Source organism: Leptinotarsa decemlineata, unplaced genomic scaffold, assembly GCF_025532065.1.
Source record: "Leptinotarsa decemlineata unplaced genomic scaffold, Ldec_3_MD MMD2_tig00000010_RagTag_RagTag, whole genome shotgun sequence".
NCBI classification, from domain to species: Eukaryota; Metazoa; Arthropoda; class Insecta; order Coleoptera; family Chrysomelidae; genus Leptinotarsa; species Leptinotarsa decemlineata.
In genome coordinates, this window is record NW_027412538.1 from 9,025,016 (window position 1) to 9,044,305 (window position 19,290).

Sequence of the window (19,290 nt, forward strand, 5' to 3'; positions counted from 1 at the left end):
TAAAGGGGTTCCTCTTATGCCATAGTCTTCTAGTTTTTTTAATAAAATGGAATGGGAGACACAGTCAAATGCTTTTGTGAGATCACATAAGGCAGCAATAGTGTGTTCTCCTTTTTCAAAACAAGTTATTATATTTTCGACTACTTTTTTGACTGCGTTGATGGTGGAGGATGATTTCCTAAATCCGAATTGATTTGGGTTAAATAACTTGTACTTCAGAAAATATTCATAAAGCCTATTTTTAAGGATGATTTCAAACAATTTTCCAAAAATTGGAACGATAGATATTGGTCGGTGGTTTTCAATTTCATCATCACCGCCTTTCTTAAAAATTGGGACAACTCTTGTCACTTTGAATTCACTTGGAAATACACCCTTTTCAATACAAGCGTTGAAGAGTACTGTAAGTGGTTCAATTATATATGAGGCTGTTTCCTTGACAATTTTACTATTCAGTTCGTACGCATCCAACGAGTTAGAGTTTTTCAGATTGGATATCGCACTAGCAACCTCACTGCTTAGAATGGGTTCCATGAAAAAGGATCCTGATACATTAGGCCTGTCCGATTTAGACAGAGGAACAGAACAAGAATTTGAAGAGGACAGATCCTCAGAGATTTTTAAGCCTATGTTTACGAAATAAGAATTAAACTCGTTTGCAGTGAACTTAATGTCTTTTTTTTTTGGTACCTTCACCATTCATTTCTAGTTTAATGAGTCTCCAGCTGTCTCTTACTTTGTTGTCAGAATTTAAAATGAACTCATCGTATGAATTTCGTTTTGCTGATATTACCATTTTTTGGTATTCCCCGTTTAATGTAAGATATGCCTGTTTGTATCTATCATCATGTGTACAGTCAAATATCGTTTTTATTGCAAGAACTTTATTTTTCATGTTTTTTATTTGATCGTTTATCCAGTAACGCGGTTTTGTCATCTTGCCTGAAACGTTCTTAAGAGGAAAGTTTACATTTATTAATCTTGTATAACAATCTAATAGAAAACCAGTCATATCCTCAATTGAGCTTAGCTCGAAGAAAGTATTCCAGTCAACTTCATTAAGGGAATTTTTCAATTTTTCTAATCCAGTTTTTGTAATGAATCTCTTTTTTTGAATTGATTTGCTGTTATTGTAGATACTTTTAATTTTTATATATTGGCCATAGTGGTCAGATAAACACGGGTCGATAATACCAGTTTCGAAATAATCTTTGTTAGGTATGTTAGTAATTATATTATCAATACAGCTCTTTGTATCATTATCAACTCTAGTAAATTCAGAAATTGTAAAATTCAGTCCGAAAGAATGGAATATCGAGAGCAAGTTTGATTTGTTCGAACTGGGTACCAGAAAATCAATATTGAAATCCCCTAAAATGATTAGTTTAGAAAATTGAGGATGTAGATAGTTAAACAATTCTTCAAGCTTACTAAAGAACATAGAACAGTTGGAAACACAAGAAGATCTATAAAGTGTAACTACAGCTGTGTGAGTAGCTAACAACTCAATGCCACATACTTCCATATCTCTTTCAATACAAAATGAATTCAATTTTAGTGGCCTCACCTTCAAATTTTTCATTGAATTTAAGTATATAGCTGTCCCACCGTGCATATTATTTTTGCGACTGAACTGAGAAACCAAATTATATCCAGGAATTTGACACAACTTTAAGCATTTTTCATCAAGCCAATGTTCAGTCAGGCACACCACATCATATCTGTGTTCATCTAAGAAGACATGTAATCTTTCTAGTTTATTTTTAATAGAACGAATATTCAGATGAAAGACACTCACATTGACTTTAACATTTACATCACTGTCATTGCACCCGTTTTGTTCATTACCAGGTAAAAACTGAGTTATTTGTGGATAGTTTAGGTGGATTGTTGATGCTGAGGATCCAGCGTCGTGGATGGCATCCTCTTTTTGGCAAAAAAAGATACCAAAGCTCCGTTTGGCCATACCTCACGCCTCCATGCTTTATTAAGTAGCTCCCTTTTTATTGTCACCTTTGCAGATGCATAAAGATCTGGCCTTTTCGAAGAATGAGCTTCGCATTCAAGTCCTGGCAGAGATTTACTCAAAAATGTCTTTAGGTCCTCTGGTTTTGTACCTGGTTTGAGCCTGGTTACGTGAAGTGAGACTAGTCTTGGAACTGTTTCCACTTCACATTCTTCCTCAGTCTGCCCAACCAGATATCTACGTCTCCTTTTCTGTATTACTTGTGTCCAATTTCCATTTTCATTAACTTCAGTGTGTTCTATATTGGTTTGATTTGGCACTGGTAGTTTTCTTGAGATGTTATTTTCAGCTGATTTTATGGCATTGCTAACTTGTTCTGCAGAAATTCGTTTCTGTTCAACTTTTACATTTTCTTTTGTGTTCTTGTTAACAATTAATTTTTGTTTGTAGGTCGGTCGAGTAGACACTGCTGGTTCAACAACTAAATCCACCTCCGTTGCAAAAACTGTTGACGAATTTGTCATGTTTTGTATCGGAGGAGACTCCTGTTTTTGTTGAGATTTTTCTTGTAGATAGATGAGTTTTTCTTGCAATTCTCGTATAATGAAGTCCTTATGTTTAATAATAATTTTAAGGTATGTGATTTCCTTTTCCATATGATTTTCGTCAATATTTTGTATAACATCGGCACAGAATATATTTAGATCGGGGGTATCAACCTCATTTATCGATGGCGTGTTTCCCTTAGGATTATGGTTAGTTTCATTTTCAACTGTGATATCTTGGCAGCAAAACATACCATCATCACTTATTTTTACACTTTTCATTCTCCTTGCACAACTGGGATGGGCCACAGATGCACACTTTATGCATTTTATAGCTGTTTTAACTTTAGCAGAACAATATTTACAGACGAAATTTAACGTGTCCTTCTCGCTCGCCATCGCGAACTAGCATCGGCTAAGCATCGGCTAAGAAATGTGTTTCCAGTAACTCTTGAAAATTATCTCTCACAATGCTCAGAGTCGTAAATTCAGTCAAGAAAGGTCAACCGCTTGGGCTTTTGTCTCAATCCATAAAAGTGTTAACAATGAGTATCTACTCGAAACATCCCAAGTGTTTCTGTCGTTCTAAATATCCAGATGTTTTTCGGCAATTAACTTTCATTTGGAGAGAAAAAAGCATTTCAATGATAAGCGATAATAAAATACGAAAATGATAAGTAATAATAAAAATAAAAAAATCAACATAAACACCCAAGAATATGGATATTTTGGACGATAATAGAGTTAGGAAAAGTTAATTTCCTAACAAGAATTTATAATACAAAAATAAAAATCAATAACAAAATAAAATGTTTCTAAAGTAAGTAGTTGTGGAAAGACCCTACAACGTTATGTGTTTTTGTAGCTCCTGTAGGGTTTTTCCCACAACTACAATAACAACTACAACTATAATGTTTCAATAACGTTGACTCCTGTCAATTTAAAACAATTCCACGTCAATAATTATGATGGATAAAAAAATCAGTAATATCTACTTCAGAAATGAGTTAAGAATCACAGAAATTGAAACAGACCTCGCATTCACTAAAAATATTCAAGATATGTCAACGAAAAATAGTTCTACCTTTATAAATCATTTAGTTCTAAGGAAGTGATTAATTCAAAATATATATTTATACTCTTTTTATTTTTTTGTTCAATAATTAACAATAAAACTGTAGTCCCGTAAACTAGCAATTTCATCTCGTATCCTGCATCTAATGTATGTTATAAAAAAAGTATACTCCCAAATTGATGTGACGAACGCCTTTCACTCTTAATGAAAAAAACCATAGAATCCAGTCGAATTGAGATTGCGATTTCCGGCATATTAACAGTAGTTGACGAAATGGAACTAGTATTATAATTGGTTACTGTTAAATTTCGATAACCATTAAAAATATCAACTCACCGAGCGATAAACACATACGGCATTTTTATTATCAGTCAACAGTACTCACGTTCAATATCTGGGGTGTTTTTCTTGAAAAATACAAGTATTTTTTGACTTACCTGAAACAAAAAAAATCGTTACTATGGTGCCATAATTTTTTTGGGACTCAAAACAGAACATCAATAACAATAATAATAATATTATTAATCAGCACAATCTGGTCATCAGAACTGTCGGAGGAAAACAAAGATGCTGCCACAAACATGCTCACCGTCCCGATTCTACTCTACGTTTTTGGAGTAGTCAAATGGACCCAAGAGGAGCCGAAGACCCAAAAAATGTTTTACCTACATGAAAGTTTGGATCCTAAACTGTTCGTTCCACAGTTATATATTTCCCGACAACTAGGAGGCCGAGGAATGAGATGTTTTCTGGCGTTTTCTGGAGCCTATACAGTTATCAAGAGTTCGGATCTTTTTTCTCTGCATGGTCCGCGACCATAAAAAAGCAAGGGCATTTCTCTCGAAGACCGCTGACATCAGAAGCGGGGCCTGCCATAAGGTGCCTGAGACCTGAGAGCTTTTCCTGTTGCGGTCTTAGCCTATTTCCACAGATTCAAGGCAGTTCTAAAAGTGTTTCATTACCATCTTCGGCACTCCTACGGTGTGAAGAATTTGAGCCGAAACTTTGCAAGTGTTCAACTTACATTTGCTGTGGAATCTTTAATTATTGCAGGTAAACTTACTTCCACTAACCATTTGAAGGTGCTCGTTTCAATAAAGTCATTATTTGCTCCTGCAAAGACGTTGACGGTTACTGAGGTTTCAACTCAGACTAAGGAATGGACTCGTGTTAGTTGAATTTTCGGTTCATCTCGCGTTTTTACTGGAAAGTTACATCCAATCAGCACTTAATTAATTTTATTGGATTTCTATTCTAACAAAAAAATCGGCTCAATTCAGCACAATGATACTTAAAAGGAAAACGACAATAACGAGCACAAATTAGAAAGCAATATTTCAATCAATTTTATTCTTTTGTTGCCATAAATGTAATACAGGATATTCAATTTTTCACCAGAGATTCATGTACTCAAGGTTTTTGATGAATAAGGATTCGAATAATTCTCCAATTCATTGCAATTCTTCAGATAAAGAAAAAATCAATTTGAGATATTTTTGAACCAACTAAATATGATTTTCAGATCCGTTATTACTTTGTTTTTCAGTATGTCCCATGTTTCATAATATTTCTTGTTGACATGTTTGAGAATAATACGTCATTTATATAAACTGAGAAGGAAATTAGTCCTGATACGCCGTAACTGAATATTCCTTCTTCACTCAGGACATTGTTAGTTTTCACTACTTATCTTCAGCTAAGAATACCTTCTAACAATCTTTTTTCTGAGGACAAAACACGAGCACTACAGAAAAGTCCTTGAGGTGCCCTAAGAGCGGTGCCTGTGTGAAACTAGCAATTCACGTAGGATTTGAATCGTTGCAGATTAAATCCATTTGGAAAAAAGTTCTGAGGAAGTTTATTCTACATAAACGCAGTTCACCAAATGGAAGAAATCTTAAACAGAGTGGAGTTCGAGGTGTACTGAGTTGAACCTCGAAACAATGAGCAGTCACAGTCCGTCGCGTATTTCCGATATGTATAGTCGAAGTAACTGATATAGTAATTCTTAAAGCTATCGGCGAACTCAAGGGCCAAACAAACCAATACAAAGAAATAATGCCGCTACGGATTAGTCCACATGGACTGAAGAGTCATGAAATTAAATTTGAAGTCATGTTACGGTGACCAATAGAATGTAGCGGATGAGTACCGCCGTTGTGTCGTCAATGTTCAGTTCAGGAACTAATCGCGATTTGACTTGAGTGTTGAAATTCGATATTGGTGAAGTTATAATTACTTTAAAAAAATATTTGTTGAAAATGTGGCGTCCTTGGACAAGTACTAATAGTAATAACGAGTGTGATAACAACGCAGACTTTTTCCTGTGTAGTGATTCCAATAGCGCTGATGAACAATGCGAAAAATATATACCAGTGAATAAGATTCAATTCAATGTATATAAGAATCTACATATCAAGTTTGGTTTCGAGTGAAAAAAACTATTACAAGCAACATCAGATTCGACCAAAATTCCTTTCTCAACAAAATAGTCAAAAACAAACCTTATGAACGCAAGACGCGATGTGATGCGGGATTACCAAAACCTTTAGATGGTCCATCTAATAAAATCATTAAAAAAACAATATATGACTGTTACAAAAGCAATGAGATTCTTACAATTGAAATCATAAGGATGAAATTGAATACTTTCGGCCATAACGTGAGCTACTGTGACAAAACTCTTCAGAATTGGATAAAGAAACTAGGATTTAGATTTGAAATAATTAACAAACGTCAAGCAGTTATGGAAAGCAGACGAATAGTGGAATTGCTTAACGAATACTTAACAAATAACTGAATATAGACAAGAACAACGGCAAATATACTTTTTGGACGAAACTTGGTATGACACTTGCGACACAGTTACGAAAGGGTGGACTGATGTACGCCTAACATGCCTGCAAATAAATGATAGAGACTAATCATTGTGCATTGTGGAGGAAGTAAAGGATGGGTCGCAAATATTTGAAATTATGTGGGAAAAAAACTTGAGGTCTGCAATGTTGACTATCATAAGAACATAGAAGCTAATATTTTTTTGAGGAATGGTTTGAAAACACCTTGGTCCCAAATTTGGATGAGAATAGCGTAATATTTCTTGACAACGCTTTCTATCATTCGCGACAGCTCATCAAAGTACTGAATAAAAATTCGAGGAAAGATGAAATACTGAGTTTTTTAATGGATAACAATTTGTATTTTGCAGATAACTATACCAAAAGCCAACTACTTGAAATTTTACAGACAAAAATAGTTGAAAAAGTGTATGTCCTTGAGAGTATTGCTGAAAAGTATGGACACACCATGCTTTGTGTTTTCAATCCTATCGAGTTGATTTGGGGAAAATTGAAACAAAGCATCAGGCGTAAAAATAATTTTCCAAAACTTGATAAGAAGGTTAAAGAGCTAGTTAAAGAAGAAGTATCTAGTATTACCGAAGAAAACTGGCAGAAAAGGATTGAAAAAGTAATTTTAGTTGAAAAAGACTATATGGAGATGGGACACTTCCATATCAGTGGTGGAAATAAGTGCATTATTGATTTAAATGACGACAGTGATAGTGAAACGGAGAATATGGAAGATGAATTATCAGAAGCTTTCGAATAAAGTTACTGAAGTGTTTTTGAAGCGGTATATATATGAGTAAATAGTTAGGTTAGGTTAGGTCACAAGTGAGTGGGTCTTGTCGACCCTCCACTGCAACCCGCAAGGGTTTATTGTGGCTCACACCTATCATCGTTTCGAAGTTTCGGCTCCTGCTTTGGATCCATTCTCAAGAATCACTTAGACTTGTTATTACATGACTCGAGGAGGAGGTCGTAATCTCCCTTGTCCCCAAGTCTCGTTACTAGTTTTATGTTTGCTGTGTTCCACTCTAAGTTCGTACTGGTCACTCTGTTGATGGTAAAAGTGTTCGAGAGATATCCATCGACCGCAGGAAACGTTCTTTCAGGATGCTGGAGAGCCATACACAGAAATAATCGGACAAGTCATAGCATCGAAGTTTGGCCAGCAAACCCTCATGCCACACACGCACGGAAAAAAAAGATTTGTTACTTCAAAGAAATTTATTTAGTCTAATTTATTTCATCACTTTGATTAAATATCATTCCTTTCAAACGACGTGTGTATTGTATCGATTAGATGATAATTTTGCGGAGACAAAATGAAATTCTCATTTTAATTTCTCTTCTCTGTTTAATGTAATGACTGAAAGAAAGCTTCCATGTTTTCAATTCTGTTTTTAAGAAAGTAGAAGTTGTCAAGTGAAATGATTATCATTGAGAGGTAGGTAGGTATGCATACACTGGGTACCTAGTTGACCTTTGATCTTTGCATACGAAGGAATTGGACATTTTCAGAGTAAATACAATTGAGGTGTTTGCCACAAAAATAGGTGTAGGTATACAATGTCGGCGAAGAGCTGTACCTTTATTTTGAATTATAAATTTCTTACATCATAAATAATTGAATGGTGCCGTAAACAATGATTTCATTTTCATCATGATAGTATATACTGAATCCTTGAAGGAACCTCTTTTTAAGATTTTTCTTTCAAAGAACATTGTGAAATAATCACAGTTTTCTCTTGTATTACTTTATTAAAATCTGTGATACCGAATAAGGAAAGTTATTTGTAACATATTTACAGAAATGATGACATCCAACAAAACTGCATGAACTCAAAACATGCAATATAATCTCTTTTATTTTTAGACATGGAGGAATTTCTTAATAACTTGGGATTAAATGACCTAATTGGCATTTTTAAAGGTAAAAAATACATAAATTATTTATCTCCTAATAATATACTTAAAACACATACTTTTCAGACAGAAAATGATGTAACCTTAGACATAGCTAAAAGGCTCACTGATGAAGAAATGAAAGAAATGACTCCCCCAATTGGCAATAGAAAAATATTCAATCAAGGAAGCAATTGATGGAATAAATTGAGAATCATATATAACAGAGGTATGTCTTTCATTCATAACTTTAATAATAAATATGTATACCATTACAATTAAAAACATATTCAGTTTTCTCAAATAACTATATATTTTTGTGATTTGCTGTAGATACTTATTATTATTCAGGTCTATACCTAAGTAATTAAATGCTAGAATTCTTAAATTTAATAGATTTGAAGGCCTGAAAGTTATGATTGGAGACCTAGGTAAATTTTGTCATCCCAGTCATATTTCTAATCAAATTTTTCTGTGATAAAGTACGTCATTGTTTTTTTCCTATTATCAAAAAATAAGGGTATCTCCTTTTGTTAAATTGAATGTGTAGCAAAAAAAATTATCATATTTTTATATTTCTATGGGATAATATCTAAGCTAGTTAGTAGAAATTGATCCAATAGTATTATTGCGGAAATGTAGACAATCACTAATCTCTGTTCTCTTTCATTTTAGATCATTACTTCAGTGAAAGGTTTTGGAATCAACTCTAATTGTTTTTTAGTAGATATCACCAATAATAATAATAGATAATAAAATATGTTAATGTTTTATATTAGGATTAACCATTTGTGAAAAATTTATATTTTCATTTAAATATTTGTAGAAGTCTATTATAATTTATTAATTGTTTGAATAAATTTGGTACTAAAATTTCTCGATTTTTATTTATATTCTGCTCATTCTCACGTTGAACAATTTTCCATGGCATTTACATAATCAGTATTGAATATGAAATATTATCCGCAAGACTCCCATCAGCAGCTGATTAAAAAATCGTGATACGTAAGTAGATCAATAATCCAGTTGAGAAAATGATACAAAGTGTATTTAATGTATTGAAAAATTGGGTTGTTGAACAAACTATAATATATTCTCACAATTATTCAATAACTTGATCTATTTTGATTGGAGATTCATGTTATCACTGACTCAGTATTTCTGATTCTGCCGATAAGTAATTTTCTCAATATACTAAAAATATACGTAATGCTTTTTATCTACAAACTTAAAAAACATTGAAGTTTTGGAGAAGAGAAAAGTAATTTTCAGTAGAACTGAAAATTACTACCAACGAGATGCTGGTACTCAGATTAGTATAATATTTGGTTAATTGAATCCAATAACCAAATTCAAACAAGAGGGAAGGATTTTGATTTGTAACTTTATTTCATTTGGTACATCATTATTCATACTTATTTTGAACTTTCGAAATGCTTTACTCTATCAGAAAGATACTCACAACGAGGTATAAACATTGTTCGTTCAACTACTATTCATTATTTGTTCAACAAAATCATTACTTTACTGGAAATTTTTCCATTATCAAAACAAGCAAAGTTCTCCATCATCCTGCAGATATATATTATGTTTCTTCAACATAACTTTTACTCAAATAGAAAATACATTTGATTATTTCAATCAAATCCACTATTTCACCCATCTTTAAATTTTGTTTGTTCAATAGAATATTCGAATTACTCTAAATCATTCTCGCTATCAATTAGACAAAATATTATTTGAATTCAATTCTTCTTTGAATTGAAATAACTAATGGATGCGATTGTTCCAATGAAATATTTGTTTGATACAATGAACATATGCTTGAAGAAATAGTTAGGAGTCAAGAATTCTTTTTACTTGCATCAACAAAATATTTTGTCGTGCATATATGACACTTTTATTTCTTTGAATAAAGTTAATTTTATTTCATTCAACAAATCTTTTTTTCCGTGCGGTCAAAGGCCTTAGAAATATCAAGCGCAACAGCTTTTCACTCTCCATGTTTCTCGATTTCGTTATTCCAAATATAGGGACATACCATTGGAGGTCGCTGAAGATGTTAATAAAGCCTTCCAAAATTTGAGGATATGATGGTTACGGCTTTCTCCATTATTTTTGATATCACTGATAGCAAAGCGACTGGTGTATAGTTATTTGGAAGATTGTTTTGCCTTTTTTGGGAATATGCTGAATGCTACGTCAATATTGTTAACATAAGTAGTGTAAGTCATCTGACGATTTTAATTCGTGAGAATAAAGTGTTTTCAATGGATTTACTTTACACCCGGGGTTTCAAATTTTACACTACCTGTCTATCAACATTCAAATACTGGCTGCTGTAACATCCTGATTAATAATAATAATAATAATATGTTTATTTGTCAATTGTTCACATGCTAATTTACATCGATTATATTATATATAATATACAAATAAACACAAATAAACACCAACACAGAACATCGCGAAAGCAGAGCTTGTATGCGATGAGACTGCCAAAATTTTCGATTAAAAAATATACATATTTTATGAAACAAACTATAGCAACAAACAAAAAAGAAATACAGAAGAAATAATCTAGGCAGTAAATAAAACTTTTGTATGTAGTAGTTAATAAAAATAATAATAAACAAAAAGAACTACAAACCATTGCAAACAACAGGATTTGCCAATACAAAAAAAGAACAACATACCATGTTACTAGGACGTCAGGCCCTTAGTAACAAATTAATTTGATGTCGTTCGTCCAAAACGAATTTTTTAATTAATTTTTTAAATTTTTTAAAATGTTCTGCCTGTCGAATGGACTCCGAAAGTATATTATAGGCTCGACTAGCTGAATGCAAATGACTTCGATGACCAATTTTCAGTGTCAGTTCTGTTTTGATCAATTTTTTTACTTTATTTCTAGTGTTATGTACGTGGTCTATATAATCGTGACGTGTATGTTTATATTGAAAATACACTAACTGTATGTAGTACAACTGACTAATATCAAATATTTTAGCCTCTTGATAAAGAAGGTTTGTAGGATACAACATGTCTCTTTTAAATATTATTTTTAGGAATCTTTTTTGTAGAGTCTCAAGATTGGACAAATGACAGTTTGCGGCTCCACTCCATCCCAATATTCCGTAATTTAGCCTAGATTCAACCAGAGAGTAATATACAATCTTTATCACAGGTAAGTCTAAGTATCGGTTCAGAAATTTTATTTTATATAGCATAGGCCTTAATGTTTTAATTACATTTTGTATATGTATATTCCATTTCATAGTATCGTCAATTGTTATGCCTAAATATTTTATATATCTAACTCTATTTATTTCTATTATTTTATTGTTGACATGTAACTGTACAACATTAAAATCTGGTAAACCATTTTCATAACAACTAAATGGAACAAAGCACGTTTTTGAGTAATTAACAGTTAATAAATTATAATCAAACCAGTCTATAATGTGAATAAAATCTTGATTAATTTTTTGTTGTAGGTCAGCCCATGACTCACTCTGATAAAAAACAGCCGTGTCATCTGCAAAACTAATAATGGAACCTTCAGTATTCAAGGTAAGTAAATGATTAATATAAATGGTGAACAGAGTCGGCCCTAGAACCGTACCTTGCGGCACACCATATGTTATTAAATTTTCTTCACTTAATTTATCATTTATTTTGACTTTTTGCTTTCTTCCAGCTAAATAGCTTACCATCAAATTATAAACACTGCCCCTGAAACCTAAATCCTGTAAAGTTTCCAACATCCTTTTATGAGACACTGTGTCAAATGCCTTTGCAACATCCAAGAAAATGCATAACGATTTTTTGGTTATATCTAGTAATTTATAAATTTTGCTTGTCAGAAAAGAGGTTTCTCCAATTTCAAAACTCTTTATTTCATCATTCATATTCCTTACATTGTTTCATCGATAATCACCACCTGAATACATAAAGATTACTCCTAATGTGTTTTTTGATGTTCACCATATTGCCTTCGTCTATTCCAACAAACACGAATGAACTTGTAGGAATTGAATATTCCACTAATAGGTTGTCAAATAAGAATTATATACTATAATTAAGGAAATTTTATACTAATCAAGCCTTCGGACATTATTAATTGATAGAATATTTAACGGTTATAAACTTCGTCAAATAAAAACGGAAGAAATATTCCGAGTATCGAATATCGATTAACGAAGAGATGAGTGAATAGAAAAAAATTATGGTCGTAAGAGTGAGTTATGTTTCCTGGTGGCAATAATTATTGTGCTCTATGAACAATTTAAATGAATTTCGTTAATTGGATGTTATGAGAAAAACATTCGATATGGCTATTTCTCAATTATTTTAACCTTATTTGCCTTTGCCTTTGAAGTTAATTAACCCCCGAAGGAGAAGAATTTCGCATTTAGTTTTCGGTTTTACTATTAGAAAGGTACCACGTCAACAATCTTTAAAATGGTTAATTGGTGGAACTTGTATCCAAATTCACAACTACCGGTAGTGTACATCATAAAAAGCCCCCAGGTCATCCGTCCGTTCCGGAAGAACAGAAATAATTGGTGAGACGGTAGTAAATCCTGAACAGTTTACTTATTACACCGCGAATGTTTGTGAAGTGTCTCTTTCTACTGTGTGAAGGATTTTGAAGAGGAATTGCTATCATACATACAAAATTAAAATGGTACACCAATCAACTGAAGATGACCCTGATCGAAGAACAGAATTCTGCGAAATCATGACGGAAACCATTGCAAGGCATCCTACCTATCTCCACAATATTTGTTTCAGTGACAAAGGTACATTTTTTCAAAAGGCAATGTTCACAGACAAAATTGCCTTTATTGGAGTGACACCAACCCTCACGTTTTCCGGGGAACACATACCAATATCCAGAAAAAATCAACGTTTGGGCAGGAATATTGGGAAACCATATTGTAGGACCTCTATTTATTCATCAAAATTTATCAGGGAAACTATATTTGAATAAGCTGGAAACTACTGTTGACCCTCTCATCACTGAAATCGTCGATGCGAATCCTAATAAGCTCAAAAGGTATTCCAACAAGATGAAGCACCACCACATTACTCCAAACGAGTAAGAAACTATTTGGGTACTGCTTTTCCCGGTCGTTGGATTGGCCGTCGAGGTCCTACAGAATGGCCAGCCCGCTCTCCAGATTTGACACCTTTGGACTTTTTTATGGAGCTATTTGAAGCAAAAGGTGTACGAAACTGAACCTGTTTCAATATTGGATATTCGACAGAGAATAATAAATATTTGTAGAGATATTGACGTTACTGTGTTTGAATATATTCGGCGTGCAATATCGGATAGGCTGTTCGTATGTCAAAGGCAACCATTTCGAGCATCTTCTGAGCAGACCTCAAGTCAGTGTTGCCACGAGCTATCTTTTCATCGAGGTAGATTTCTGAAAGTGAGCGGGGTAGAACCGGGGTGGATCCACATTTACTTGATGACACCAATCACAGTGATGCATTGACGTATGCCTATGATTGTCGTTCTTTGTTCTATGATCAATTTGACGATCGTAATAAAAAACATAAGTCACATGTCACCGAATCCAATGTGTTTCCAAACCATTCCTTGAGAATATTAGCTTCCATGGTCTTATGATAGTCAACATTGCAGTCCTCAAGTTTTTTTCCATATCACTTCAAAGAATTCGGGCCCATCCTTTACTTTCTTCGCAATGAACAATGATTAGTCGCGATCCTTTGTTTGCAGGCTTGTTAGGTGTACACATTATCGAACCATCAGTCCACCCTTTCGTAACTGTGTCGTGTTATACCAAAAAGAAAATTGGCCGTTGTTCTTGTCTATATTTGATTATTTGTTCTGAGTATTTGTTACGCAATTCCACTATTCTTCTGCTTTCCATAACTGTTTGACGTTTGTTTATTATTTTAAATCTAAATCCTAGTTTCTTTATCCAATTCTGAAGAGGTTTGTCACAGCAGCTCACGTTATGGCCGGAAGTATTCTATTTCTTCCTTAGGAATCTCATTGCTTTTGTAACAGTCTCTTATTGTTTTTTTCAATGGTTTTATTAGATGAACATCTAACGGTTTTGGTAATCCTGTATAACATCGCGTCTTGCGTTCATTAGGTTTGTTTTTGACTATTTTATGTACAGTTGAGAAAGGAATTTCGGTCAAATCTGATGTTACTTGTAAAAGTTTCTTTCCCTCGAAACCAAACTTGAGATGTATATTCTTATATAAATTGAAACATACTCTCTGTGTTTCAATATTCGAATGCATCCGAATTTTTTTCACTGGTATCTTTTTTTTGCATTGTTTACCATCGCTATTGGAATCACTACACTGGAAAAAATCTGCGTTGTTATCACACTCGTTATTACTATTGGTCCTAGTCCAAGGACGCCACATTTTGAACAGATAACAAAAATTTTAAGTAATTATAACTGCACCAACATCGAATTTCCACACTCAAATCGCGATCAGTTCCTGAACTGAACACGACGGCGATAACCAAAGGCCGCATTCCCAGATTTCTATTCGTCAGCGTAACATGACTTCTAATTTAATTTTATGACTCTTCAGCCAATCACAAAACTTGGTTAGTAGAAATTATCCAATACGAACCGACAAGTCACTACAGTCCACGTGGACTAGTTTGCTGCCGGTTCATTTCTATGTGTTGGTTTTTTTGGCCTTTGAGAGTGCCGACAACTTTAAGAGTGCAAAATGTCGGTTATATCACAGACATTTCCATATTTACATTCTCAACTTTAACTAGAAATGTCGAATGTCATTTCACAAACATCAAATAACATTTCACACGCACAGAGTATGATCACGGCACTCGGTATCATTGGAAGAGCAGAAGAGCATTGTAGTGTAACTCAGTACTCAGTCACAGAATATCGGAACTATCGGTGTAAAAGTCTTACAGTAAGACACAACCCAAGGAACCATCGCCAGCAGTGCCAGACACTCAGTCTACGCCAACTTTGCCACGGGTACACGGCTCGTGTAACGCGGTAGATTCAAAATCAAACCTCAAATATTTATTAATTTTTTCAATTTTCATTTTACATATTTTTACTTTATATCTGAACGGGGAAGATTCACTTGAGGGGAGCGAGAGGGTGAAGTTAAGTTCAAGAGGAGTAGAAATACCCCGTACGGGGTAGCGGTGGCAACAGTGAGCTTATTACTTCATATTATGTAGTTAAATGTCAAATTGAAAGTTCCACCATTTTTTAGTGGTTGAAGATATTGACTTCATACTCTAGGGTTGTGAAGTATTCGTCAGGAGCTTCAAGCAGATGTGTCACAACACCCCCCTTTCCATTTAATTTATTCCCAGATGGCGCCCAGTCGCCATCTTGAAAGTTTCATCTGTCAATTTCACTTCAAAATCCATGCATCCATGCATTAATTTCATTATCCCAAATTTTAATTTTTTGAGTTGAAAGTTTCAAAAAATAAAAAGTGGGGCATTACTATTACTGTATAAAAAAGATATGTTGATTTAAAAACACTATGAAATGATTAATGACAACACGCTGTGTGAAACTATCGGACAGTAATAGACATATATCAACGTAGTTTGATATTCCTCTTGAAGATGATCCCTTGGTGATCGAAACACGTGTCGAGGTGTTAAAATAACGTGCGGGGAAAAAACTCCAGTAATATTCATTACTACACCAAAGGTTCCAAACAGTGCATCACAAGTAAATCCACGTCCTTTGCAATTTAATATACAGTATTATATAACCAAGTTGAGAAATTGTAAAAACTACCACAGTGCTAATCAGAAGTGATAATCAGAATATGAAACTGTTTCAAATTGATAAGTGATCCTATGAATAATCAATCAACACCTGCATGAAATTAACACGATAGCCCACCTAGAGTCTATTTGGTAATTATACACAGATTTTATTATATTCTGAGTAATAATTTTAATTTTATCCGTTCCATTATCATCATTTATAATCAATAAAATTTATATCTTGAAGCGTTTTGTATAAAAATTATTGATATGGACTGGAAAATAACAGGTCTTTTCGATAATTGGGTAATTAATAATAACGTTGGAAGAGAAATTTTTCGAAATATGTCTTCTATAAATTGTGGAATCCAGATGGTAAGAATTTGTGATTTGAAATTACCTCTATTTTTTTAAGAAGTCGATCTGTAAAAATTCAACACTGCTTTTATAGCCGTGATAAAATCAGTAAAACTTTTTTTTATTAATTGACACGCTTTTATTAGCTTCACCTGTATGTATGTATGTTTATTTGTACCTCTCGAACTAGGGATCTGTATTTGACAGAAATATCGATATTATTGCTTGATCTAGTCGCGGGCAGATGGCGCTGTACATAACCTCCTTGATATATCGACATTATTGCTTGATCTATTCGCGGGCAGATGACGCTGTACGTAACCTCCTTGATATAATTCGTACTCACATTACATGTAACTATTTCTTCATTTATTAACACGCGCTCCTGCTGCCTTATTTATAACCCTCCTTTGCGCGCCTGCTGCGTTGGGCTTGGTAGCTGATTTTTAGGCTCTCTCTCCAGAATCGGAAAATATCAATGGTAATTTTTCTAAACAATATACGGTTGATTGCTCCCAAAGTTTAGATGAAATAAATATAGTTCAAAATGACTAAAAAACACGCTTTCATAGCATACGAAACTAAAAAATGAAAAATAAGTATAGTTTATTGTGAAAAAAGCGTGGGCGCTTTGTGCCATATTTTTTGTATATCAAGCCCCCGTAGCTTTTTTCACAATAATACTAGTATGCTCCGTTCGTTATTGTTTTAAGCTTATTTAAAAAAATATTTTCAACTTTTTAGTTCAATGATCTTTAAAAACGTGTTTTTTAGTTTTTTAAACTATATTTATTACGCATATGTACTAAATACAAAGAATCTTATAACATCAGCATTGATATATATTATCCAATACTTGATTTTGCAATTTTCTCGTTTTCGATATGGTGGAACTGTATACAGGGTGGCTCAAACAGATACATCTATTTTTTAGATAGAACTTTGCTTCGGTTTAAAAGGTGGTATGTTCACATTTACTTAAATTGAGTGAAAGAGTGTATGAAGAACACCTCAGAGCTGATTTATTCAAATCATTTTGTAGTATTTGGTTGTCATTAGGTGACTTTGTGACACAAAAAAGCTTCAGATCATGAACAAGTAATAGAATTTCACTATCTATATTTAATCCTATGTCGTTGATGAACAGGGAGAAGAGAAGTGGAGAATTTCATTGAGTTTTGAAATTACTATGGTGTGGTCGTACTTGTCGAAGGCCTTTGAAAAGACTGTATATATTACGTTCGGACCTGATTTTCTAAAGCACAACTTATCGCTTGTGAAAATGTTATTTGATTAGAAAGACTTACGCTACGTTGTTCAGGAATAATGCTTTGTACCGATAACTGAAGAGGATCTGTACAAACTCTGCTATAGTGAAGAAAAATTTTGGAGTGAGAAGATTTGACAGAAGTAAAAGACATCGACATAGACATACTTTATTTGACTACGTTCATGTAAATTACATTTATAGCAAGTCATATTACAAAAATTGGAAAAAAAAATTGGGTTTGAATATAATTGCATTTGTATGTAGGAAAAAAAATCATGGAGTCAGTCAGAAACACTGAATATACATCATGAACCATCGAACTCAACAAAACATCAGTACTTAAAAACGATTATAGATATAAAAAAACTAAATATCTGAGCATTCTCATACGAATGGGGGGGGGGAGTGTCTAAATATTCTGCAATAGTGTACAAATTTGAGGTGATGAGGAACTGTTTCACCTTTTGATTGAAACAATTGGGGGAAAAAGATTTAACTTCCTTAGGCAAGTGATTATAAAAAATTATATTGGGAGAGTTATTCATAGCTTTATTCAATATATATCTTATAGGTATAATTTGATCTGCATGTCGAGTGTGGTAGTCTTGAAAATTTGAGTTCAGTGGGTGATTATGTTTATTTTTATGAATTTCTAATAGCTGTTGATATATACAGTGTGACCCATTTTTAATGGAAACTCCCCTAAAATTTGAAGTTGTGAACCGATTTTAATAATTTTTTTAGAAGGTCTACCTTGGGACAAAATTTGAAATGTTTATTAAAGTTTCAGGGCATACTACGATATTTTTTCTTAGTCGAAAATCGGGATTTTTTATGAGCGATTTTTTTATTGAAAAAATCACTACGCCACTGGATTCAGAGTGCCTCTTAACAGGTGTGACCAAAATTTCATGAAAAAACATTCATTATTAACATAGTAATGACAACTCAAAAATTCGAAAACTCACACAGCTAACAGTCACAAAAAACATCCTATATCAACAAATATAGTCATGAGAATATTTTTTTACGATTTCAACAATAAAGTGCCGCCAGATGAAAAAAAAAACAAATAGCGTAAATATTTTTAATGAAAATAACGGAATTACATTCAAGTTTTGACGCAAATGAACTAAAACTAAAACTAAGACCTAATATTTCAATTTGAATCTTAGTTGTCATGGAAATGATATTACAGTTTGATACATGTGAAATATTTAAGTGTACTATTGTCAACAATATTCACCTTACAGTTCTTCGAATTATTTTGTGTCATGGCTGCAAGATTGAGCGTAAGAGAGAAAATTGAAATTGTACGCCTTTCGGGAGATGACGTTAGAAGTGCTAGAGAGGTTTGTAGAATATTTAATGAGATACATCCAGATCGTCCTCGTATTAGCTACGGTACGATAAATAAAATAATCAATGAAACTGGTGCAGTATCAAAAATGATGTTGAAAAATAATCCTGTACAAAGACGAAACAGGAATGACAGGAATGATCAAATCATTTTAGATTATTTCGGAAATAATCCTAATGCCAGTATAAGGAATGC

General features: G+C 33.3%; 1 protein-coding gene and 1 long non-coding RNA gene across 2 annotated transcripts in view; one reads left to right on the forward strand and one right to left on the reverse strand.

Moving 5' to 3' along the window:
• tkv (serine/threonine receptor kinase thickveins) overlaps window positions 1-19,290 on the reverse strand; it is a 504,368-nt gene that overhangs the window by 411,242 nt on the left and 73,836 nt on the right. The window lies entirely within an intron of this gene.
• Window positions 8,274-9,211, forward strand: LOC141480847 (uncharacterized). Its single transcript, XR_012464598.1, has 3 exons — window positions 8,274-8,362; window positions 8,422-8,563; window positions 9,010-9,211. It is a non-coding gene; the product is annotated as an uncharacterized lncRNA (long non-coding RNA).